The sequence below is a fragment of the Equus caballus genome, chromosome 3, assembly GCF_041296265.1.
Source record: "Equus caballus isolate H_3958 breed thoroughbred chromosome 3, TB-T2T, whole genome shotgun sequence".
Taxonomy (NCBI): Eukaryota; Metazoa; Chordata; class Mammalia; order Perissodactyla; family Equidae; genus Equus; species Equus caballus.
Window position 1 is genome coordinate 71384923 of NC_091686.1, and position 27780 is coordinate 71412702.

The window sequence follows — 27780 nt, forward strand, 5'->3', positions numbered from 1 at the left end:
TCAACAATGTTGCCTGTGATGTACCTGTTCTCTGTGATGGCTGTACATCTGAAGACTTTCACTGGAAGTAAATGTGTTCATTGACTGACAGCCATTTAAGTGTCGCACGTTAACGTGTGCATGTCTACCTATTCCTGCATGACAAATTTCTACTCGTAGAATTGCAGAGTTAAGCAGTGTGTTTGAATTTTATTCGAAAGTGTTATTCCAATTATACTCCCTCAAAAATAGTTTTTTCAGATTCTAATATTTGACAGATATTCTGGGAGAAAATAATTAATTGATTTAATTTTCATTTCCGTAACTATCAGTGATTTGTCATCTTTCAAACGTTAAAGGCCATTTTTATTTCTGTAAATTTCCTCTTCATATCCTTCATCTATCTTCATTTTGGACTTTTTATTTGCGATTTGTAGGATTTCTCACTAAAAAATCCTTTTTCTTTTACGTGTGTTGTAGGAGAGATTTGAGGAAAATTAATTCAAGCCTATATGCATGTTTTAACATTACTATATACTATAGCACAATATCAATTGCATTTTCCTTTTAAAATATGTCAGTTATCTAGATTAGCTGTGTGGAAAATTCTGCTGTAAACTTTTTCTATAATTCCCGTACCATCTAGGTTTTAATTCTTTCTAAAAATAAATTCATGTGTTAGGTTGTTTGTTATGATACTTTGATGATGGTCTTCTTGGCCAATAAAGACAGATCAGATTTTCTCAAGCTGGGCCACTTTGATCACAAAGTGGTTCTCTGATGTGTTGGTCTTTGGAGGGCCTTGAGGTTCCTGGTGGTTTGATTTACCTATTTCCCCCCAAATTTGCAGAATTTCGTGCTCTTTGCATTGTTATTGATTACGGTCAGTCATATCAGGCCTAGGTTTTAAAGAAAACCGTGATTGTATTATTTTTTGTCATACAAATGAGGTAATGTTTTTATATTATGTTAATGGGAGGGATAGGATAACAGACTTCTGAGGAAAGATGGAAAGCATGAGACATGCTGGTCTAGTATGGTTATATAGTACAATAATCATTATTTCAAATTGTCTTCAGCAAACGCAATGAATTTACACAGTTTACACAATGAATTCACACTGTAACTGTAAGTAACTAGCTTATTTTGTGTCTTTTTTGTAACCAGTAGCTATATGTATGTACACACATTTGAAGAGAATGAAAATTTAATAATTCTTTTAGACTACGGGCTCTATATTATTACAACCTACAACTGAGATCTTACAGCTACTATCAAAGGTTGAAAATGAGCTTGAAAGCAACCAAGTGAATCTTTTCAAAGGGCTGTGAGGTAAAGAGAAAAAGCTAGTGAAACCAAAGATGTTCCCAAACAGCTCAAGTTTATAGGAGGAAGCAGTTGGTAGTTGTAATCTTTCTAAATCCGTATACATTCTACTGGGAAATGACTTAAGCTGAATGAGAGCAATGTTTTGCCATGTCCTTAGGTAAAAAGCGATGCTGATACTGAGGCTGAGGCACAGTAAAAATCAAGCAGCATCAGTGGGCTCCCAAAAGGAAATGAAAGGGTGAGTCTTTCTACACAATTCTAATTGTTGAATCATTTCTTCAGCAAAAGATAAAGCTACACATTTCTGTACCCACATGAAGTGAAAATACTCTGAATATTTGTAAAATATTACTGGTACTGTGAGTAGACACCTTATGTTCTTGTTTCCGTGCACAAAGTTAGAAACACAGTTAGGCTCAATAAATTTTTTTGGTATAAATTGTGAATTAGAACTGTAAATTTCAATATAAACCCAGATAGGTTTATTTGATTTTTATTTCCCCCCGTTTTCTTTCTCTTAGCATGAAATATTTCTAACTCTTAAATGTGTATTAAATCCATTGAAAACAAATTTCCAGAGAAGCTAAATTTTGAAGTCATTTGGATATACGAGGAAGGGACCTTTACATCACAACTTCTTGCTGGAATAAACTGGAAGCATACCAGCTTTAGGTCAAGGATACAGCTTGGCCCTTTTTTTCTTCTTTGCTGTTTTAGTAAACTTCTAGCAACAAAACAGACAGCCTTTTGAGATGACAAATATAGCAGTTGCCACACAGGCCAGCAGGAACCCAATCACATCCAAAGAGTGGTGCTGGAAATAGGTGAGGTCATGGGCTGCAACCCGAAGATGTTTGGCTCCTTTGGGGCGCATGACAAACTTGATCCAGAAGACTGCTCGATCTAGAGGCTTCACTGGCTGATCATGGTGAATTCTTGATAATTTCATAGCATTCTCTTTATATCTAAAGGAGAAACACAAAGATAGCAACATTGAAAGGAAGTTTGTTTGTCTAAGCATACCAATCCCATTAAAGATTTTTGAAAAGTGTCGTACATATTATTCAAAATAAATGCTATAGGATTGCAGAAGTTAGTAAATCTTTATTTGGATCGCATAGAAAGTTTGGCTTTTAAATTGGAATTTTCCAATTGAAAAATATTTTAAAAAGTAAAAAAGGAAGGGCAGGTGAGAAAATTGTATCTTTTCTAGCGGAAAAAATGATACAAGCCATTCCAAGCGCTGTAAGGCAGAGGGCGGAAATGCAATTTTAGCATGATGCTTTTTTAATTTTTCAAGGAGACCAGTGTCTTGGAGGATGAAATGCCTCTTCACTAGTCCCTGTGTTTTTACTCTTCTACTTATACTGTCTATTTTCCATCGTGTAACCAGAATGATTCTTTTCAAACACATGTCAGCCTATTACACCTCCCTGCTCAGAATTTCAGCCTGGCTTCTCATCTCATTCTGAATAAACTCTAAATCTCTTCTTTGGACCTCAGGACCTCCATGGACAGAGCCCTGGCTCCCTCTTCTCCTATCACTTTGTCCCATGCACACTCTGTTGTAGACTCATTGGCCTTCTAGCTGTTCACTGAAGCTGCCCAAAGTTTTCCCACCCCAGTGCCTTTGCACTTTGTGTCCCCTCTGTCCCTCCGCTGGAGCACTCTTCCCTGCAACACCCCAAGCCTTGCTTCTCCCTTTCGAGGGAAGTCTTTGGCTCAGAGTTCCATCTCAGGGAGGCTTTTCCTGGCCACATGCTGACAGCACTCATGGGCATTTCTTCTATTGTTTTTTGCGAATTGTGCTTTCTACCATGTAGATATTTTTAAACATGTTATATATTCTAAAATAAACATTTAAGTATGAAACATATGAAAGCTGCAGATTTCCTAAGTAAGCAGCTCCAAATTCAAAATTAGCTAGAAAATTATGACAAGGTAAAACACTAATCTAACTGCTCTCCAGATCATCAATTAGACAATCATAAGCTCCCGAGAATCACTTCCTCCTTGTGGGCACTTTCAGCCACTGCTATCTTCCCCAAATTAAACACTAGCATGATTTCTAATGTCCCAGAGTAGTTTTGCTCATGTATATACTGGAATCATATAGTGTCTACTCATTCGTGTCTGTCTTTTATGTAGCAATCATTGGTTAATTCCATTGTTGTATAGTATTCCTTTGAGTGACAATACCATAAATTATTTATTCATTCTTTGATCAACAGATATTTGGGCTGTTAACAGTTTTCTGTCTATTACGACTAATGCAGTTATAATTCTTGTATATGTCTTTTGGTTTGCATACTTATACTTTTTTCTTTTTAAAGATTTGTGCCTGAGCTAACATCTGTTGCCAATCTCTTTTTTTCCTTCTTTCTTCTTCTTCTCTCCAAAGGCCCCCAGTACATAGTTGTATATTCTAGTTGTAGGTCCTTCTGTTTGTGCTGTGTGACACACTGCCTCAGAATGGCTTGATGAACAGTGCCATGTCTGTGCCCAGGATCCAAATTTGCAAAACCCTGGGCTGCCAAGGCAGAGCGCGCAAACTTAACCACTTGGCCTCGGGGCTGGCCCCTATACATTTTTGTTAGTCATATATCTAGGACTGGAATTTCTGAGAGAATAGTGCATGTATGTTTGGGTCTCATTGATATTACTAAACAGTTTTTTAAAGTTTTTTATTAATTCATCTTCCAACCAGTAGTACACGAGAGTTCCTATTTCTCCACATCCTTGTCAAAGACTTGGTTGTATCAGTCTTTCTAAAGTTTAGCTCTTCTGATGAATTAATAGGAGGTTCTAATTTACATTTCCCTGAGGACTAATTAAGAGCATAAAGCTGTATATTTTTTGCCAGTGATATAATATTCATTGTAGGTTTCCTTTTAGATAATCATTATCAGATTAAGGAAGTTTCTTTCTAGTTTGCAAAAGGTTGGGTCTTTTTGAATATGATGAACAGATGTTGACTTTTATCAAAAATTTCTTTAACCATTGAAATGGTTATGATATTTTTCTCTTTCATGTTGACAATTTATTGTATTATATTGATTGATTTTTCAAACATTTCAGCAAACTTTCAATCCTGGAATAAACCTAAACCTAATTTGGTCACGATGTTTTATTCTTCTTTAAATGTACTCTATTTAGTGACCCAATATTTGATTTCAGAAAGGAATTTTTTTCAAATTTTCTTTTCCTGTAATGTCCTTGTCTTATTTTTATAGGCCTCAGAAAATGACTTGAAAAGTATTAAATATGTTTGACATTATCTAGAAGAGTTTACGTAAACTTGGTGATATTTCTTTCTTAAGTATTTGGAAGTATTCACAGGTGAAGGCATCTGGGCTAGGAGTTTCCTGTGTTGGAAGTTTTAACAAAGACTAAATTGAAAGTTTTAATAGCTTTAACAAACATTCAATTTCTTTTCTCTTTTTTTTGTCAGGAAGATTGGCTCTGAGCTAAAATCTGTTGCCAATTTTCCTAGTTTTTCTTTTTTTTGCTTAATGAAGATTATTGCTGAGCTAACTTCTGTGCCAATCTTCCTCTATTTTATGTAGGATGCTACCACAGGGTGGCTTGACAAGTGGTGCTAGGTCCATGCCCAGGATCGGAACCTGCAAACTATGGGCCACCAAACCAGAGTGCACAAACTTAACTACTATGCCACTGAACTGGCCCCTAGTTTCTTTAATGGATATGAGGCAAATCAAATTTTCAATTTGTCCTGGGGTGATTTTTTTGTACAATTGTGTTTTATAATATTTTGTTCATTATATAGAATTCTGTTCATATAGTTGCACCTAATACACTGTTAGGAGAAATTTTAATGTCCAATAGCTCTAGATTAATGTCATTTCTTTATTCTTGATATTGGTAATTTGTACCTGCTTTATTTCTTTGTTGATCTAAGTTGCCAGGATTTTATAAATTTTGTTGGTCTATTTAAAGAGCCAGGTTTTGGACTCATTGATCGTCCTCATTGTACATTTGTATTATATTGATTCATTTTCCTATTGTATTCATTTCTTCCCTATACATTGGTTTAATTTGCTGTTGTTTTCCTCAGATCTTGAAATAGAAGCTAAGATCATTGTTTATTAGACTTTTTACCTTTGGCATACATGTGAATTTTAAGGTCCAAAATTCCATTTGGGTATAACCTTTGTTGCATTCCACAAACCTTGATACCTTTAATTTTCCTGATCATTTTTTTAGATGTGTTAAAATTTCCATTATGCTTTTTTCATTGACTCTGAATTATTAGAATAAAATTGCTTAATTTCCAAAATTTAGATTAACAATTTTTTGATGATTTCTAACCAAATTCCACTGCGACCAGACAATTTACTTTGTATGAGTTCAGTCTTTTCAGATTTTCTGAGTCTTGCTTTATGGACAAACATATGGCCAATTCTGATATTTTATTACATATGCTTTTTTTTTTTCTCCTGAGGAAGATTAGCCCTGAGCTAACATTTGCCAATCTTTCTCTTTTTTCTGAGGAAGGCTGGCCTTGAGCTAGCATCCATGCCCATCTTCCTCTCCTTTATATGTGGGATGCCTACCACAGCATGGCTTGCCACGTGGTGCCATGTCCACACTCAGGATCCGAACTGGTGAACCCCGGGCCACTGACGCTGAACGTGCACACTTAACCACTGCACCACCGGGCTGACCCCCACATATGATTTTGAAAAATGTGTACTTCCAGTTTATCTATCTATCTATCTATCAATCAATCTATCTATCTATCATCTATCTATCTTACCTAGGGGTATGAAGTCATGGAGACTGACTAAGGAGTATAACCTTTCTTTTTGGTGTGATGAAAAAGTTCTAAAATTAGATTATAATGATGTAGGGAAGGTTTCATAACTCTGCAAACATAATGAATATACTTGAATTTTACAGTTTAAAGAGGACAACTTTATGTTAAGTAAATTTTATCTCCTTTTATAACGTATTAAAATAATTATATTAATAAAAAATTAGGGGAATATTTCTATAGTTTTAAAACTTTTAAGTAATTAATTGAAATATTTCCAGATATTTTTTCACATTCATCAGTTTTTCCTTCTGTGGATTCAGTCACATTTTTTTTTTAAAGATTGTATTTTTTTCCTTTTTCTCCCCAAAACCCCCAGTACATAGTTGTATATTCTTAGTTGTGGGTCCTTCTAGTTGTGCTATGTGGGATACCACCTCAGCATGGCCCGATGAGTGGTGCCATGTCCGTGCCCAGGATTTGAACCAGTGAAACTGTAGGCTGCTGCAGCAGAGCACTCAAACTTAACCATTCAGCCACAGGGTTGTCCCCCAGTCACATTTTTAAAAATGTGTGCCTCTTACAATAAGCTATATAACTTAAATTTTTTTTTGCTTAGAAAATTGTTGAACTAATTGGTTACTCATTAAATCTATAGAATTAAAATGAAATTTTGAAATAACTGACTGCTTGAATGTAAAAGTGAATTTTAGATTGGTTATGCCATTTTAATTATTTAAAATTAGCCTCTTAATAATAGGACATATATATATATTCACTACTGAAAAGAGAACCTATCTATAAATACTGCTTGGTTAAAAAAAAATGCTATACTCATGAAGGGTCATTAATGACAGTCTTCAATGCATTGAGCAAATCTGTACTTGACATTGTGTTCAAGTCCAATCTAACAGCTGCTCCCTTGGCCACCATGTGAGCAATGTTATCAGGTTGATCAACAAACATGGGGAGGCCACCATGGGAATCCAATGGTAAATGGCTTCATAGGTGCATTGCCACCACCGTGAGTGACAAAAGCTTTGGTTTTTGGATGATGTAAGAAAGAGATCAAAGAAAACAGTAAATTCTGAGTCCCACGGGTAAAAATAGAAATTGACAGTATAAGCCAGTAAAGAAGGCAGCATTTTCTGCACAGGATTACTATGCTCATGGGATCGTATAAACATTTGTGGATTTCCAAAGGAAGTCTGTCTAAGGAAAAGAGAAAAAGGGTTACATTGAAGGAGATGTTAGTGTAGAGTTGTTTGTCCCATAGGCAAGTGTGGAAGTGAATGAAGATTCAAAGAACTTTGTATTCAAAATCATGGCGGTGAAGAAACATTGTCTCAATTGTATAGAGAGGGATCCAATCTGAAAATGTGTGGAGAATCTCAGGAAGTGTTTGGACATAAAGGACAAATGATGAATGAGTTGAACACAAGGTGTTTTGTGTCCTATTGGGTGTACTTTATTTTGTAGGCAGTGTGAGTCACTGAAAGTCCATAGGAAAGGAGTAATGTTTTCTTATATTTTTTAGGAAATGCATTACAACATCAATGAGAAAGATAGACTGGAGTAGAAGAGCATGGAGCTGATAAGACCTATCAAGAAGCAATAGAAAATTTATGGTTGAGAGAGAATTAGCACATGATTGTTGAAGTTTTCAAAACCAAATGTTGCATTACACTGGTATTCCATTGTTTTTCTTGATATTTCCTCTCAGTAGGATTTTATTTGTTTGCCACAGTCTTACCAAGAAGATCATTCTGTGGGATCCAATTGAAGAGTTGAGTATTGCGTCCTAAGGTACCTGGTTTCTTTCCACTGAATCTCCAAACAACCTATTAAGATGAAGAAAATGCTCTACACCATGAGAAAGATCACATAAGCATAGAGTATTTTTGAAATTAAAATCTAGCAAGGAGTCTTTTCCAGCTCCCTCCCATTAACAAATTTGGATATTTTTGCCCGGAAATGTTAACATATGAGTGCTATCAAATAGTTTAAAAAATCAAAGTACCAAAAATCTGGGTACCTATTTATCAACTATCTTTCTGTAGAGTTTGCTACAAATTATTAGTTTATTATTCACTATTATTAGTTATAAAGAGCTGAGGGAAATTAGTTTGTAAATGACATTTTAACATTAAAAGCTTTAAGGAATAACTCAGGACTTTAGTGTAAACACAACATTAACTGCAATTTCTGCAATTTTATTTCAAGTGACTATCTCATATAAGAAACTTGTGGTTTTAATCTAGGAAAGGCTTTGCTTGCTTAGCATTTTCTGAGCAGAATACATGAGGATTTGCTTATGTTCACTTTCTCCATAAAGCATTTTGATGGAAAGTTATACCTTTCTATTTTATATCGTCAGCAATATCATACTTCATTCTACTTAGGACAGAGGGTTAAAGTCCCTTCTTCTATAGAGGGAATATCAAATAATTTAGATTACGTATTGCAAGAACATTGCTTGCTATAATCTTTGAAGTAGGAATCTTCCAAGGCCTTATTTCAGTTTTTTCCCCCAGAAAGGGATTAACAATGGACTTATCCATCCATAGTTTTACATATTTTTTTTTTTTTACAAAAGTAGGAACTGCAGAATTAATAATAGGACAAGGGATAAAATTTTTTTAAAAGGTCTTTAATTTTCATTGACCATAATAAGCTAAAATAGGCAAATTAGCAGCTTATGATGTTAAGAGATCTACTTGCATTTTATAAAATAGAAAACACTAATTTAGAATGCCTCATGTATCAAAGATGCTGCAACCAGACATAGTGACTGATACTGAAATTCTCACTTCTAAGTGAGATGAAATCCCAAGGAATCCTAGGTTAGTGGGGCAACTTTTTAAAAGAATAGCAGGTGGCTGTCTATTACCTGTCATGGCAGTCAGCCTGATCTCAGGCTCTCTGCGATAAAAATATTGTGGATTGTTAGGGGCCAGTTTAGATCATGCCTGAAGGTGGAAAGTAGTCCACAACTAGTGAGAGAGCTCAGATGGATCTTGTAGTTTCATTAAAATAACTATAGGATTTTACAGGAGGGAGCACTTCTGGATTTATCTCTATGTTAAACCTGACTGCGCATGCTTTCCCAGTTTTTGCCTCTCTCTTTCCCCCCACCTTTGAGAAAGCAGTTGATCATCCAGTTTGTCAGAACAGTATTTGGATTAGACCAAGTTTTTAATGGGCTGGAATAAGAGGACTTAAAGTCAGAGCCTGTGTCCCTTCCTTCCTATTGCCCTTTCTGCTTTAACAGGAGACAAAGCCTGGCCCTCTGGGCCTGCTCTTTAATCTATCCCCACTATTCAATGCCAAGGGGAATCAGGAGGGCCAGGCTTCTCTCTTGTTCTTTCACATAAGGTTAGTTTTAAGATATATACTGTATTTATCTTAGGAGAAGGGGGAGCAGGAACAGGAGGAAGGGTCTGAATCTTTATTCTCCAACTCAACCTTTTAGAAAATTCTACTTTGACTATTGAGTGTTTATGCAGCTACCAATTGAATTATGATTTGATGCCTCTCTGATGCTCATAACTTCATAATCTCTGAGGAGATGTTTTTGGAGAAGCTTTGATTTGTGGGGTAAAATTTGGGCATTCTTGCTGTGTTACCGGCATACTATTATCATAATAGGAGCAAAACCTTACACAGAGTCTCTAATATATAAATATCTCAGAGAGCATAATGAAACTTAAAGTGGAATATTTAAGCAAATGTGTCCTCTCTGCACTATTTTAGAATTTGACTTCAAATAAAAACAGAGATACAAGTTCATTTTGATCTAATTGCATTATGAAATTTTTACTCCTTTCTAGTAACCATTTTAATGAACCCACTCTACAGATTGTAAAGAGACTTACTCAAGTACTTGTTCAGCATAAATGCAACTTATCAGACCTTCTGTGGAATCTGAGCAAGGGCCGATGCAATCATGTTAGCCTTTTCTTCTGGAAGGTTTTGGACCATTGACCATAAACTAAATGCTACAATGCCGTCTTCTCCAGAGCTCTGCACAAACTCTTCAATTTCCTGAAAAGAGATAGTTCATGGTAATATGAAAGGGCATCAGTGCAGAGAGATTTTTTTATTTCATTTGTTCTTTTTTTTAGTTTGCTTGAAGGAAATGAATACATACATTCCTAAACAGAGTAGAATTCTTAGAATAGTCTCATCTTCTAACATGCTAAACCATTAAATCCTTTTAGAAGGAGATGTGTGATATGAAATCCAATTTCTTTCCCAAATGTATATCACTGATTTCTAGGCAAATATGGTTCTTTTTTTTATCAATTCCCAGCAAGTGATTACAATACAGAGGAAGTGTCCTTTGAGAACCTTTCCCACTATGGCAACATAGGTTTAATTTTCTTATGTGAGTACTAAAAACCATATAATTTCTATTCCATGCATTAAACGTCACCAGGGCGAGACATTTTTTTTCTAATTCTGTGTCAAACGTTACTGAGACCTAGCAACAGTATCTTGGTTATTTGCCCCAGGATTACATGATTGTGCCCAACTAAATTAGTTTACTCATTAAAACACATAGCTTGCTTACCAAGATAAGAATCAACACCTCACCTACCTTTGTCCAGCAATCCAAAGTTACATCATAAACTTTGCTCACTTACAACCAACTGCTTACTTTACAAAGCCGTCCATGTATCACCAACCCAGGCCCCAACACCTCGGAATTATCTTGACTTCCTTTTTCTGGAACAATAATAAAACCCAGTCTGGAAGGTGTTGTTTCCCCTTCCTGTAATAAGTCAAATAAACCTAGCTTCGATTGATCAACAGTTTTGCTTTGTTTTTGGTGTTCTTTGAGGAAGCAACAGATGACTAAAGAATTCAAAGAATCTAAATTCCTATCAGAATTCCTTGAATAAAGTGAAAGACCATTTGCAACTAGACTTCATGAATTTGTATGTCATTCTATGTCCAATATATTTGTTACTGAATTGCTACACTTTTCATCTTGGCAGTTTTTCAGGAAGTCTCTTTTGGTGTAGGCTTTCGTGATGATGAAGGCTACATGTAATGTGGCCTGATTATGCGGTTATATATGCTTGCTTTGGTATAAGAAGGAAAGTGCTTTTGTTAAGTCAGCTTTACGTACATAAATAAGACCTTCAATTTATTAGCCACAAAGTTTCCTGGAGTTTCAGATTCCCACTACATAACGGATCCCTAAATTTGAGCCTCCGCTAAGACTCTGATCTATTAATTGTTTTTCTGGTGATATTTCATTAACTGACTGGAAGATTTATGTATTTATGAAATAATTTTCCCTTTCATAAAGTCTCATATCCTTTTTTTTCTGGCACATGCTCTGCTAATATTGGGTGTGTTGTACTAATTTCATCTCATATTAAGGAAATAGCTTTCCAAAACTTCCTGCAGTTTGTTTCTTCCAATTTTCATTCAAAGTCCTAATGAAAGTGCAATGACATGCATTAACATTATTTTTATATAGAGTTCTTCAGCCTGGGTACAAGTTTGTGTCTATCTTATCCTGGCCCAGATATTTCAAGGGAACTAAAGACATGACTGCTAATGAATGTGACCAATTTTGCTTGTAAACTATTTATTTCATGGGTTTTTACTCCTTGAGAGTGTGATTTAATGGGTAACATATTTAATCAGTGTGTATATGAACTAATTGAGATCCATGTCGCAAAATGATTGAAAACCATCATTTATATTTCTAAATCTGTGGCATGTTGTACAGGTTAATATTAAATCAGGCATTTCCTCTCTAATATCTTACTTAATATATTTGTTTTCAAGCCATCTTGTGAGATTAGGCCATTTAAAACTTTGAAATAGAATTATATCTAATCCAGTTTATACTCCACTGAATGATTTTTAATGCCCACTATAGCTAATTCCAGAGAAAGGCTGATTTCAACAAACTGTTATCATGGTACAATGATCTCTGCTCTGTTTTGTGATATGAAGTTATTTGATCTCATGTATGATGAGATCAAATGCTAGAAAGCATTCAGAAATATCTTTGGAAATGATTTCAGAGGTTTGCCAGTATACACTCATATATATACATATACATATCTCAGAAGGAGTCCCTCCAGTCTAGATACTGGTGAGGTTGTGTAAAGTTTCAAATAGATTTTAACAGTTTCATCTGCTCACTTTGTTTTCTAAAATGAATTTCTTCAGTTAAAAGAGTCACTAGTAAAACTGAAATCACAATGGTTAATATCTATTAAGTACTATATTCCTGGCACTGTGTAAGGGCTTTACATATTTAGTTGATTCTTATTATTCTAGGCAGTTTTGTTTTATGAAGTTGCTGCAAACATGGTATTAGCAAATACTGAATCATTGCCATCAGTGAACACAAGGTTAGTTTCCTGCAAGCTTCTTGTTACAACATTTTTACCATCTGATCAACTCACAGCCTTCTTTCATGTGTGTTTCTGATTAAAGGCACCATATTTAATATATATTGTTTGATCTCATCAAGATGGTGATGTAGGTGGACTCTGAACTCACCTCCTCCCATGAACAGAACCAGGTTCAACTATTCTTGGAAAAATTACCCTTGAGAGGGAACTGAAAACTGGATAAAAAGAACCCCCACCACAAGGGACAGTCCTGACTGAGGCAGAAGATGCAGAAAAATTCTTCTGGAAAGAAAAAAGCCACCTTTGTGAGCCACAGAGCTTGACTGCCAGGTGAGAGCAACCTTAAGGTAGGAAGCCTTCCCTGGAGGAGCAGGGACCAGAGCAAGTGTGTGTTAACACTATAAGCATACTTCAGACCCAGCACAACAGAGACAAGTGTCATAATACCTGGCTTTACTGGTTATTAACTACAATGAGGAATACCTCCAGAAAAGCTATCTGACAAAAGTAGAAAAACTTAGCTAATAAAGGGCCCATGCACTAACTTACCCTTCTCAGAAAGCAGCCTAAAAACATCAGAAAGAAAGGTGGACAGTCCTTTGGTGAAAAGGGACTCACCCAACAGTTTCGGGCACATCTCAGTGAGAAGTGAAACCTCTCGGGAGGCAGAGACATTGGTGGCAGCCATTGTTGTGACTTTGTACAGGCATACTGACACAAATGCTGACAGATGCCATTGGCGTTCTTCCCCTGGCCTCTTAGCCCAGGGATCTGCCACACTCACTAAGGCACCGATTTCATCCAGCTCTGCCAGGGCAGGCAGCCTGCCATAGGGACTGGGACTACCCAACAGCAAGCCCTCAGGCTATTTGTCAGCCTGCATAGATTGGGTGCCTGGATCCTCTGCAGGCAGGTATGTCTGCCTCTCTGGGGCAGGGCCTGTGCGAGGAGCAGGCAAAGTGTGGGGCCTCTGCAGTGGGGTGACTGGCTATGCTTCAAGGGGTCGGGAAGTGTACATGGGACAGGACTGTGCTGAAGGTGTGTGTGAACCTATGAGGGGGTTGGTGCTTATCAGTAGCAAACGACCTCTGCTTCACAAACAGCCACAAAGGGGATTGAAACCACATGCTAAAGCCTGAAACAATTGGGTTCTTCCATGTCTGGGCCAAGCCCCAATCAGCTGCAATCCTAAGAGAGCTGACAAGAGCCTTGCAGGTCTAAGGCCTATAGCAATTGTATGTCCCATTGTCTAGCAAGCAGCAACACTGGGTGCCTACTCACTTAAAATGAAAAAATGTAACAGGAATGTGCTATTAGACCTTTTAGCCAATAGTGCCGTGGCTCCCCAGCCCTATTTACAAACTGTCAAACAGTGCAGGAAATCCTAGACTCTCTGCATACTTGCAGTGAGAGCAAACTTTCTGCAGCAGAAGGACACACATAGCCCACACAGGGGTCACTCATGGAGCATTTTACTGGTGATGAGAGGGAAGCACACTGCTGGGCCTCAAAAAGTGTTTCTGACATAAGGCCACATCTCTAAATCAAGAGACATAGCTGACCCATCTAACACATAGATATAAGCATAGAGAAACAGGAAAAACGAGGAGGCAAAGGAACACATTTCGAGCAAGAAACCAGGACAAAACTCCAGAAAAAGAACTCAATGAAGCACAAATAGGCAATCTACTTGACAAAGAGTTCAAACAAAAACTCATAAGGGTGCTCACTGATCTTGGGAGAAGACTGGATGAACACAGCGACAACATCAACAAAGAAGTGGAAAATGTAGAAAAGAACCAATCAGAAATGAAGAATACATCACTAGAGGGACTCAATAGCAGAGTAGATAATACAGAAGAACAGATCAGCAAGCCAGATGAAAGACTACAGGAAATCACCCAAGCTGAAAAGATAAAAGAAAAACGAATTAGAAAGAACAAGAACAGTCTAAGGGAAATCTGGGACAATATCAAGCACACTAACATTTGTAATATAGGTGTCCAGGAGGATAAGAGAGAAAAAGGGGCAGAGAATATATCTGAAGAAATAATAGCTGAAAATTTTCTTACCCTAAGGAAGGAAACAGACATCCAAGCCCAGGAAGCACAGAGAGCACCAAACAAGATAAACTCAAAATGCCCACACCAAGACACATTATAATTAAGATGTCCAAAATTAAAGATAAAGAAAGAATCCTAAAAGCTGCAAGAGAAAGGCAACAAGTGACATACAAAGGAAACCCCATGAGACTATCAGCTGGCTTCTCAGCAGAAACTCTACAGCCTAGAAGAGAGTGGCATGATATACTTAAAGTGCTGAAAGGAAAAAAACTTACAGACAAGAATACTCTACCCGGAAAAGCTTATCATTCAGAATGGAAGGAGAGATAAAGAGTTTCCCAGACAAGCAAAAATTAAAGGAGCTTATCACCAAGAAACCAGGTCTACTAGAAATACTAAAAGTATTTAAGTGGGAGAGAGAAGACCAAAAATAGATATGATTTCAAAACACAAAATGTAGGAGGAGAGTGTGAAAGAATAAGACGTTTAGCAAGAGGTCAAACTAAAGAGACTATCAACTCGTAATAGATTGCTATATACATAGAATATTCTATCTGGACCTCATAGTAATCACAAACAAGAATCTATACTAAATACTCAAATGAGTAAGAGAAAGGAAATCAAACGTTTTAATAAAGAAAGCCATCAAAACACAAGGGAAGAGAGCAAGAGAAGAAGAAAGGAAAAGAGAAGAACTACTAAAACAGCCAGAAAAAAAGTAACAAAATGGCATTAAATGCATATTTATCAATAGCTACCTTAAATGTCAATAGATTTCGTGCTCCAATCAAAAGGCATACAGTGGCCAACTGGTCAAAAGCAAGACCTATATATGTGCTGCATACAAGAGACACACTTCAGACCAAAGACATTGACAACCTAAAAGTGAAGGGATGGAAAAAAGATACTCAATGCAAATGGCAAAGAAAAGACAGTTGAGGTAGCAGTACTTATATCAGACAAAAAGACTTTGAAATAAAAACTGAAACAAGAGGTAAAGAAGGGCATTACATAATGATAAAAGGAACATCCAAGAAGAGGACTTAACAATTGTAAATATCTATGCACCCAACATAGGAAAACCTAAATATGTAAAGAAAATATTAACAGACATAAAAAGAGAAATAGACAGTAACAAAATAAGAGTAGGGGACTTTAACACTCTACTTACCTGAATGGATAGGTCATCCTAACAGAAGTTCAATAAGGAAACATTGGCCTTAAATGATACATTTGACCAGAAGGATTTAGTAGATGTATATAGAACATTCCATGTAAAAACCAGAGAATACACATTATTTTCAATTGCACATGTAGCATTCTCCCGGATCAATCAAATATTAGGCCACAAAATAAGTCTCAAAAAATTTAAGGAGACTGAGATAATATCAAGCATCTTTTCTGACCACAAAACTATGAAACTAGAAATCTACTAGAGGAAGAAAATCAGAAAAGCCAAAAATATATGGAAAGTAAACAAAATGCTACTGAACAATTATTGGGTCAATGAAGAAATCAAAGAGAAATCAAAAAATACCTGGAGACAAATGAAAATAAAAATATGACATGGCAAAATCTATGTGTATGGAAAAAGCAGTTCTAAGAGGGAAGTTTATAGCAATTCAAGTTTACCTCAACAACAAGAAGAATCCCAAATGAACAATCTAAGAGTGCACTTAAAGGAACTGAAAAAAGAAGAACAAACAAAGCCCAAAATCAGCATAAGGAAGGAAATAATGAAAAGCAGAGCAGAAATTAATGAAAAGCAGAGCAGAAATAAATGAAAATAAGACTGAAAAATCAATAGAAAAAATCAAAGAAACCAAGAGCTGGTTCTTTGAAAACATAAACTAAACATTACTGCCAAACCCTTAGCTAGACTCACCAAGAACAAAAGTGAGAAACCTCAAATAAATAAAATCAGAAATGGAAAAGGAGAAATTACAATGGACACCTTAGAAATACAAACGACTATAAGAGAATACTAGGAAAAGCTATACGTCAACAAACTGGATAATCTAGAAGAAATGGATAAATTCTTAGAATCACACAACCTTCCAAAACTGGATCAAGAAGAAGTGTAGAACTTGAATAGACCGATGACCAGCAGGAAGATAGAAACAGTAATCCAAAACCTCTGAAAAAGTAAAAGTCCAGGACCAGATGGCTTCCCTGGTGAATTCTAGGAAACATTCAAAGAAGACTTAATACCTATCCTTCTCAAACTATTCCAAAAAATTGAAGAGGAGGAGAGGCTTCCTAACTCTTCTACGAAGCCAACATTATCCTGATACCAAAACCAGACAAAAACAACAGAAAAAGAGAAAATTACAGGCCAATATCACTGACAAACATTGATGCAAAAATTCTCAACAAAACAGTAGCAAATCGAATACAATAATACATTAAAAAGATCATATACTATGGTCAAGTGGGTTTTATTCCAGGGATGCAGAGATGGTTCAACATCCACAAATCAATCAATGTGATACATCACATTAACAAAATGAAGAATAAAATCACATGATCATCCCAATAGATGCAGAGAAAGCATTTGACAAGATACAGCATCCATTTATGATAAAAACTCTAAATAAAATGGGTATAGAAGGAAAATTTCTCAACATAATAAAATCTATATATGACAAACCAACAGTCAATATCATTCTCAATGCAGAAAAACTGAAAGCTATCCATATAAGAACAGGAAACAGACAAGGATACTCACTTTCACCACTTTTATTTAACATAGTATTGGAAGTACCAGACAGAGCAATCAGGCAAGGGAAAGAAAGAAAAGTGATCCAAATTGGAAAAGAAGTGAAACTATCACTATTTGAAGATAGGCTTGTATATGTTCAAAACCCTAAAGAGTCCACTAAAAAACTTAGAAATAATAAATGAATACAGTCATGTCACAGGATACAAAATCAACATACAAAAATTGGTTGCGTTTGTATACACTAACAATGAAGTAGCAGAAAGAGAAATTAAGAATACATTCCCATTTACAACTGCAACAAAAAGAATAAAATACCTAGGAATAGACTTAACCAAAGAGGTGAAAGATCTGTACACTGAAAACTATAAAACATTGTTGAAAGAAATTGAATAAGACACAAAGAAATGGAAAGGTGTTCCGTGCTCTTGGATTGGAAGAATTAACATAGCTAAAATGTCCATACTTCCTAAAGCAGTCTATAGGTTCAACGCACTCCCTAAAGTTATCTATAGATTCAATGCACTCTCTATCAAAATTCCAACAATGCTTTTCACAGAAATATAACAAAGAAACCTTCAACTTATATGGAACAACAGAATAGCCTGAATAGTCAAAGGAATCATAAGAAAAAAGAACAAAGCTTGGGTTATCACATTCCCTGATTTCAAAATATACTACAAAGCTATAGTAACCAAAACAGCATTGTACTGGCACAAAAACAGACACACAGATCAATGAAACAGAATCGAGAACCCCAAAATCAACCCACACATATATAGACAGCTAATTATCGACAAGGGAGCCAAGAGCATATGGTGGAGAAAGGAGAGTCTCTTCAATTAATGGTGTTGGGAAAACTGGCCAGCCACATGCAAAAGAATGAAAGTAGACCATTATCTTACTCCAGGCACAAAAATCAACTCAAAATGGATTACAGACTTTAATGTAAGATCTGAAACCATGAAACTTCTAGAAGAAAACATAGGCAATACACTTTTCAGCATTGGTCTTAGCAGCATTTTTTCGAATACCATGTCTGACCAGGCAAGGGAAACAATAGAAAAAATAAACAAATAGGACTACATCAAACTAAAAAGCTTGTGTGTAACAAAAGAAACCATCAATAAAATGAGAAAACTTAACAACTGGGAGAAGATATTTGCAAACCATCTATCACATAAGGGGTTAATATCCAAAATATACAAAGAACTCATACATCTCAAATTTAAAAAAACTAACCACTCAGTTAAAAAATAGGCAAAAGATTTGAACATAGATTTCCTCAAAGAGGGTATACAGATGGTCAACTGGTATATGGAAAGATGCTCAACATCATTAACTACCAGGGAAATGCAAATCAAAACTACAATGAGACATCACCTCACTCCAGTCAGAATGGCTATAATTAACAAGAAAGGAAACAATAGGTGTTGGAAAGGATGTGGAGAGAAGGGAACTCTCGTACACTGCTGTTGGGAGTGCAAACTGGTGCAGCCACACTGGAAAACAGTACAGAGTTGCCTCAGAAAATTAAGAATAGAGCTACCATATGATCCAGATATTCCACTGCTGGGTATTTATCCAAAGAACTTGAAAACACAAATGCATAAAGATACATGCACCCCTTTGTTCATCCCAGCATTATTCACAATAGAAAAGACTTGGAAGCAACCTAGATGCCCATCAAGGGACAAGTGGATAAAGAAGATGTGATATATATACACAATGGAATACTACTCAGCTATAAGAAATGATGAAATCTGCCCATTTGTGACAACATGGATGGACCCTGAGGGTATTATGCTGAGTGAAATAAGCCAGAGGGAGAAAGTCAAATACCTTATGATGTCACTCATATGTAGAAGATAAAAACAATGACAAGCAAACACATAGCAACAGAGATTGGACTAGTGGTTACCAGGGGGGAAGCGGGGAGGGAGGAGGGCAAGAGGTGATTAGGAACATGTGTGTGGTGATGGACTGTAATTAGTCTTTGAGTGGTGAACATGATGTAAACTACACAGAATTCAAAATATATTAGGATGTACACCTGAAATTTATATAATGTTATAAGCTAATAAAAACAAAAATAAACAAACTATAAGGAAATAATAAATTATATTCTTGACTCATTAGCATTGAGCTCATAGCCAACAACTATACTCATGGAAGTGAATGAAGCTTATGTAACAAACACGTTTATCCCCTAAGTCATGTCATTGTCATCTTTCTCCCTCTGAGGAACACCAGGAAGCCCTTCAGTATTATCCTTGGGGACCATTCTAAACAAAGCAATCACCAAAAAAAAGCACTATAATGCAAAAAATGTGACATTAAATACACTGGGAAAGGGACACTTGTTTACAGTATGAGAGCCTACAGCAAGACAGAGCATCACCTTGTGTGACCTCAACTGGGAACATACCTATAGGTGAATAGAGTTTTTGCTGCTCTGTGCATATCCTTGAATGTTATGAAAGCACTGCAAGTACAGATTTTGGAGTTACAAATAAATTTTAGTGAGCAGGCAAATTTAAAAATACGTAATCTTCAAACAATAAAGAATGTTTTAAAATTTTGCATTTTCATACAATTCAGTGAGATAAGTAAGTAAAATCTTTTTTTTTCTTTTCCTCCTTTTTTCTTTTACATCCATATTTTATAGGAAAAGTATTCCTGACAGGATCAGGACCTTTGTGTATTTGCTGACTACCGTAACGTCATGCATTAAAGCACCAGATCCCACAGCCTTGGAATACTGGCACATATTTTCACTTTGAATATAACATTATCATAATTTGATTCTTTTAATACCTGACTGCAGTTTACTTGAATACAATATGACAAGAGCTCCCACACCACCTCGATCTTACTCTTAATATGATTTATTGTTGATGTAAATAATTGTATATTATTGACTTTTATAGTCTTTCTGACCAACTAGCCTATAAGCTCCCCATGGGGGGTAACTGTGTCTGTCTCATTCACTTCTTCTTCAGTGCATGGTATACAATTTGGCATCTAGTAGACATAGAATATTCATTTGTTGAAAAAATTATCCTTTCTTATGTATTGGACAGCAAAATAATGTTTTATAGTGTCTATATCCACATGATCATGCATGTCTCTCATCCTTGTAACAACTGTTATGTAACCTAGAATCTTCATTGATAATTAAACATGAAACACATAATATGTGAAAGAATGGCATGAAGAAATTTTATGTATTACCCCATGTCTTATCTATAAGACAACATCATCTGGATTGGGAAAGAAAAGCTCTTTTCAAGATAGCAAGTTTTACCTTAGGCAAGGGTTTGGCAGGTTTGCACTGTAGTCCTCCAACATATTCAAAATTAGGTAAGAGTGGACAAGGAAATTCAAAATCCCAATAGGTTTGGATTAGCCAAATATCAGTTTTCCCCATCAGTTCACACAATGCACTGGGTCTTCCTGAGAAAGAAAATAGAGAAGGAAAAATATGTATATATCGGTGAATTTGTATCCATTTTTTCTTAGAAAACATAGGAGTAAAGACTCAGGTTTCTGTAGGTCAAGATTTTCAAAATATGCCAGTGATTTAAAATTTGAACAAACATTTAAACAACAAAAAAAGTGGAAAGAAAACCATGTAAGTGACAGACTTAATAGTTAATATACTTTCACCTCTGCACCCTTTCTAAGTTCAAATATTCATTAAAGATTCATTTCTCTTTTATGTATTACAAATTCAAGGTAACTGATACATTGTATTTCTAAGTCGATATTTCCCTGTAGGTTGTTTAAGCATATATGATGAATATTAAGTTCTAAATGATCATCATCTCATTTTCCATCTTCATGGCATTAGGTTTGTATCTCTTTTATGATATTTGTGATAGTTTTACTGAATCCCATGCTTTAAACATGTTTTATTTTCTTTGCTAACTCATGATTCTCAGTCTCTGGGAAAGGTCCACGTGACAGGGTTTCACATGGGACAAGGGCTCAGCTAAGAATCCACTTTGCTGCTCATTGAAGTGAAGAAATCCCCAAGATTGCAGTAAGTTGGTTGAATAAGAAATGGTTTTCTAAATATCATAATGATCTTCCACATTAAATATGAATCTGCAGCGTGAGGATTTGCATCGTTCACGCTTGTCTCAATCTGGTCTCGTTTCACCAGAGAATAATCAGGTTACACATGGGAAGCTGTATATCCTTTAGGGGTATGGGGAAATGTAAGCAGAGAAACCCTGGTGGCTTAAGAGTTCTCTCTGATGACACAGATCACACCGGGAAACAAGTCTTCCTTTCCACAGCTTAAAGACTCTTTTTTCCTTGTATATTTTGCAGAAGAAAGCTTATTGCAGGACCAAAGTCCCAGACCATCTGTGATCAGGAAAGTGCATGATGAGTGAGATATGCTATGAAATGATGTCTTTCACTTCCATCTCCATGTCATTTATTTTTTATTTCTGAGGAAACTTGAAACATTCTTACATGGATAGATTATCACGATTTAACTTAAAGGGAAGGTTGCTTGACAACTATAAGGAAAGAATGGGACCTGAGTGCTGTCCCATCATTCAGTCTATCAAGTAATTTCCCCTACCTAATTTGAGTCTCCAGCCTACAGAAGAATTATAAATACTGGAAAAACTAAACTAAGTATGACCAAGCCCTGAATCGGTGGTCAGAGAGATTCAGGGGAAAAAAGTTGAAAATTCTCCCTTTTAAGTTTTATGACTTGGGGGCTGGCCTGGTGATGCAGCAGTTAAGTGCGCATGTTCTGCTTCATTGGCCCAGGGTTCACCAGTTCAGATCCAGGATGTGGACCTACCTACCACTTGGCAAGCCATGCTGTGGCAGGCATCCCACATATAAAGTAGAGGAAGATGGCATGGATGTTAGCTCAGGGCTAATCTTCCTCAAAAAAAAATAAATAAATAAAAGATTATGACTTGGCCAAGGGATGTCCTTTGTCGGTTTCTATGCCTAAATAAATCAGCATTGTTGTCATGGGTGCCTGTTCAAGGAATGACATAAAAGTTCTGGAAAGCCAGGATGGAAAACTGACTTTGTTGTATAAGTTTATTTGCTTCAACCTTTTGTACCTGCATCCCCTTATTTACCTAAAATGTTCCCTGAGCTTCTTTGTGGCTTTGTATTATTTGCTTGGTCTTACAACCACAGACACATGAACCCACTCACACAATTGACCACCCAGCTTTCTATTTTGATTGTTTGCCATTTGATCCTTGTTTTCCTTCACATTACTGTGCATGCTCTGACTATGGAATCTCATCTAAGAGCTTATTTTCTATGACCTATGATTCCTGATTACTTTTTACCAGATTAATGTCAGAAACTTTGGTCTTTGGATTGTTTGTTTAGTCTTTTATTGTGAGCAAACCTTGCCTCCCTCCCACCTGACTCAACAACCAGCTTTCTGCTTTGATCGTTTCCCATTCAATCCTTGTTTTCCTTTACAGTACTTTGCATACTCTTGCTCTGGGATCTCATTTAGGAGTTTATTTTCTGTGACCTATGATCCTTGATTAATTTTCAGTAGATTTGTATTTGAGATTTTGGTTTTTGGTTTTATTCTCTAAGTCACTGCACCCTTATACAATATTTATATAGTCAAAGGTTAATGTTTTTGTGACTCAGATCTTTATTTCCCCTGTAATCTTAAATTAAACTTACATACCTTCTTATCTATTGATAATAATTATTACATTTATGTTAAGGATGGTTAAGTTCCATTTGAAAGGGATATGTTTTCTAAGTTTTCAGGTTTTACCATAGGGCCCAACAAAAAGCTACTTTATATAGAGGAGTAAATGCTGATGAGGGAGCGCCCCTGTTGGCAACACAAAGTTTGGCTAGTTGAAAGATACCTTCTGGCAATGAAATGTGTCTGTTAAAAATATCTCCCAGATCAAGAAAAACTAAGTTTCTTGGTCTTCTGTATTGTAATATACTTGGCGCTTAGCACAATATGTGGAGTTTTGAATTGAGACTCTCTGTTCTATCATTTAATGCAATATGCAAAGGAATTAGGCCCAGGGGACAGACGGCTGTGTTTTAATCCCATCCCCAACATTTTTTTTCCACTGAGAATTTAGGTAACTTACCTGAACTTCTGTACTACGGTTTCCATTCTGTAAAATGAGGAGAATAATAGCACCTATGAAATTATTTCTATATGTATTGTCTATGAGTTAATAAATATGAAGGACTTAGAAGATTTCCTGGAAGAGAGTAATTCTCAGTAAATGTTTACTGATTTCCTTCTCCCTCCTGGAGGCAAAAATCATAGCAAAAGCTCAGTAAATGTTTGTTATTGAATGAATGTGCTTACCAAATCATCTTTAGAAATATTTCAGATAAGAAAAATATACTAGACCCCTATAGTTTGCTTTATTTTTTAAATCAAGTGAAAGTATAACTGTAGATCAGAAAACAGACATGGATAATGCTAAAATAATCAAAAAAGTTTTAGGTTTACTTAGCAGATGATTTTTAATTCATTGAGAAGGGAGGCGTAATACTAGATAATGCTCAGGGATAGCTTATTCATAACTTAGCAGGGGCAGGCCCAGCGGCTCAGCTGTTAAGTTTGCACCTTCCACTTCTGCGGCCTGGGGTTCGCCGGTTCGGATCCTGGGTGTGGACTTGGCACCCACCGCTTGGCATGCCATGCTGAGGTAGGTGTCCCACATATAAAGCAGAGGAAAATGGCCATGGATGTTAGCTCAGGGCCAGTCTTCCTCAGCAAAAAGAGGATTGGCAGCAGATGTTAACTCAGGGCTAAGCTTCCTAAAAAAAAAAAAAGTAAAATGATGGAAAAAAGATTAAAAAAAAATTCACAATTAAGCAATTTTCCTCTTAATAGAGATATTAAATGATTAGACCAAAGAAACAGTTCAGGTGTAATAATAGAAAAATTGAAACTGGAAGAGAGATGTCAGAGACTTTGATTCTGAAAGCTGAAAGTTACCTTAGCTATGAGCTCATAGAAATATGTAATTTCAAAGACAAGGAAACATAAATTTTTCACAAAGCAGGCATACGTTCTTATACATAAAGTAAACTTTTTACTAGAACCAGATTGGTAAAATATATTTACTCATGGCTGAACTTCTCCTGGCTTTATAAATAAATTTAAGAAGTTTCTTACTGTAGTATATTAAAAATGGCAACCTATTCTTCGTAACTTCTTCTATCAAGAGATTGAGGCTATTTCTCCATGCTTTGAATGTGGACTTGCCTCAAGACCTATTTTACCAATAGCAGGGGGCAAAAGTGACATTGCATGACTTCCAAAGCTAGTCCCAGAACATTCACTCAAACTTTTCTGGAATTCTGCTACCTGAAAAAGCACAAGCTTGCCTGTTCAAGGGGCCACAGGGAGGAGACAACTAAAGTGTTTGGCTCTTGGGCCAAGGAAGACCCAAAGAGAAACATTTACTGAGTCCAGCTCAAATTGCTGGTGCACAGGATCATGAACAAATAATATGGTTGCTGTTTTAGAATGATTGGTTACACAGCAATAAATAACAAAGACATGATTTATGAAGAACATAGTACATATGTAGCTTTTTAAATAAACAAGCTTTAAGAATATTAATATAGTTGATCAATGTCAAATAGAGTTGCAGCTCCAGTGTTATGGAATTCTAGAATAATTTGCACAAGTTCTTGAATGATTGATAAATTTTGACTGAGAAATTATCGTATATCCATTTTGACACTAAACCTAAGAAAATAGAAATTCTCTTTAATTATATATACGTATATATATATATGTATATACACACACACGCACACACACTCTAAAACACACAAGAAAGTAGGTTTTTTTCCACCTACCGTAGGGAAAATATAATAAATAAATCACCGACTTACCTAATACTTCACTGTAAAACTTACCCCTCTTCTTCTTGTTAAAAGTCTCAAATGCAAAGTTGAAATACAGAAAATGCAACATATTTGTTATCCTCTCCATAAATGTCATTTTGTTGCTAAGTTCTGATATGACAACAGGTACATAGGAAGGAGGTAATGTAAGCCCTCCACAGAGTTTTTCATATGTATCGTCAGTGGTAAATCAAAGAGTGTAGACCAAAAATAATTTAAGTAGTTCAGACAGCAGCTCACCACAGGGAGCAACGGCATCTCCAAGAACAACATCAAATTTGGATTTTTGCAGTTTCTTGTTCAAAACTAAATCCTCACAGAGCTTTTGAACAGTATCAGAATATTCATAATATGTTTTTTGCATCTTTGAATCATATGCCCACAATGTACACTTTGGTAACTCGTATAACCACAACTTGAGCCATTTCATAAAATGTGAATCAAGTTCATTCTTGGTAAAAGATATAGGACAAACTTCAAATTTAAGAGCAGATTGTTTGCTGAGATCCACAAGAATGGAAGCTGAAGATACCAGCACAGTCACTTCATGGCCCCTCTGAGCAAGTTTATCCAAGATTGTTGTTAAGTAGATCCAATGACTGTATTCCGTTGGCCACACAAGCACTTTTCCACAGAATCCACAGCTGAAATAACAATACAGTGCAAGAAGAGAAGCCCATTTCTTAGACATCCTGGTAAAATTTATTCCTTCTTTATAAACTTCTTGTAACTTTGATGTGGCTCTCATTTACACGTGGGAAAGAATCAATTAAGTAGTTAAAATATAACTGGTACGTGTAAATTGCACAATGATTAAATAACTCCAATAGAGGATTTGGAAAGCAAATACAGAAAAGTTCGTGGGACTGTCCAGTGGTGTAGTGGTTAAGTTTGCACATTCCACTTCTACAGCCTGGAATTCTCAGGTTCAGATCCCCAGTGCAGACTGAACACTGCTTGTCAAGCCATGCTGTGGCAGCATCCGACATAAAATAGAGGAAGATTGACACAGATGCTAGCTCAGGGCCAGGCTTCCTCACAAAAAAACGAAAGAAAAGAAAAGGAAAAAGAAAAGAAAAGACCAAATGATCTTGTGCTTGTGACTACGGATAATAAACTCCAGTATCATTATAAATTCTACTGCCTCTAGGCTAACAGGACATTATCTTTCATATAGGAATTCTCCAGACAAGAGAGCATCATTGTCTCAACACAAATCTATTCCTGATTTATTTTGACATTTTCAAGTAGGCTGTCTGAATTCCCTCCTCCATATTTTCCCATCTGTCATATTAGTGCTATTTCATTATCTTTGAGTTTGTTTTTCTGAGTGTAGATACTCCTTCCCTTCTTCTCTTTTCATCCAAATATGCAAGATTGTCAAGTACCACTGTACTTTCTTTATTTGAAAATGTTGCTTTAAATTATGATCTTTTTCTTTTCTGAACATTTGCAACATTCCTTATGTTATTCTTCCTCCCTTGAAACTTACTCTTAGAAAGTATGTATCCTCAAAGTACCTGCTTTTGAGCTTTGCTTTGTAGAATGCCTTTGTAATCCAGGTAAGTTGTATTTTTAAAAGAACTTTTACCACGAATTCTTAATCAAATTACGAGTAGGAAAGGAGAGATGCATGTCATGGGATAGATTTATTTTCATGCTATTAATAATCTGTTGACCTGAAATGATGGGTGATTCTCTCTGAAAAAGAATTTGGAAATAGATTCTAGCAAAACATTGCAAGCAGACTTGCTATATCCTTGGATTTTGACGATGCCCTTTTTGGTGGATCTTTTGATGTGCTTCTGCTGAAGAGATCTATCTAGTCTAAAGTGCTGTCTCCTTCCTGGGGAAACCCATATCCAATGCCTGGTCTCCTCATTTAAACTTGGGCCAACACTTAAAAGTGATCTTAGCTTCAGATATCCCAGAGGGTTGGTTGAGACCTATGCTGAAACTTTATTATGTCCCTAGTTTTTTTCACTTTCCAATCTTGTTTCTTACCCTTCACACTCACAGATTTTCTTTCCAAGAGCAGTCGTTAATGATCTCTCTGTAAACTAATCTCCAGCTCAGTGTCTGCTTCTTGGGAGCACTCAACATTTGATAATGGATACCAAGGGTGAAATAAGAGAATAGACAATGAGATCAGATTTTGTCGCTTATCATTCACTACCAGTTGTAATGAGGACTCTATCGTTAGTGGTAGGTGGGACACAAATAGCCTCAGAACTGTGGTAACTGTGCAATTATTATGACTGCACCAGTGATGGTGAATTGGGATCATAAACTGTTGGAAAGAAAGGCACTAGCAGTTATGATATATCAGGTATTTGATAAATATCAGAAAAGTGGAAATTACGAGGAAAATGGAACTAAATGATTGCTTCTGCTGAATTCATGTTTTGGAGAATATAATGGAAAAATGACAGCTATTAACCATCAAATTAAGGCTAAGTGTGAAAGCCACAGAGGCCTCCTTGGCAGCATGTAAAGAGATTCTCATCTATTACAGAAGGCCTAATAAATTCTGTATCATTTTAAAAATAAAACTTTTCCAATTATACCTAAATTCCCAACCTAGTCTGATCTCTTACCAAGGTTAGTGCCCTAGTTGAGAAAGAA

The 27780-nt window shown here is 36.1% G+C and overlaps 1 pseudogene; it reads right to left on the reverse strand.

Moving 5' to 3' along the window:
• Positions 1-1748: 1748 nt before the first annotated feature.
• On the reverse strand, positions 1749-25940 carry LOC100068076 (UDP-glucuronosyltransferase 2B17-like; annotated as a pseudogene).
• Between the last annotated feature and the right edge of the window lie 1840 nt (positions 25941-27780).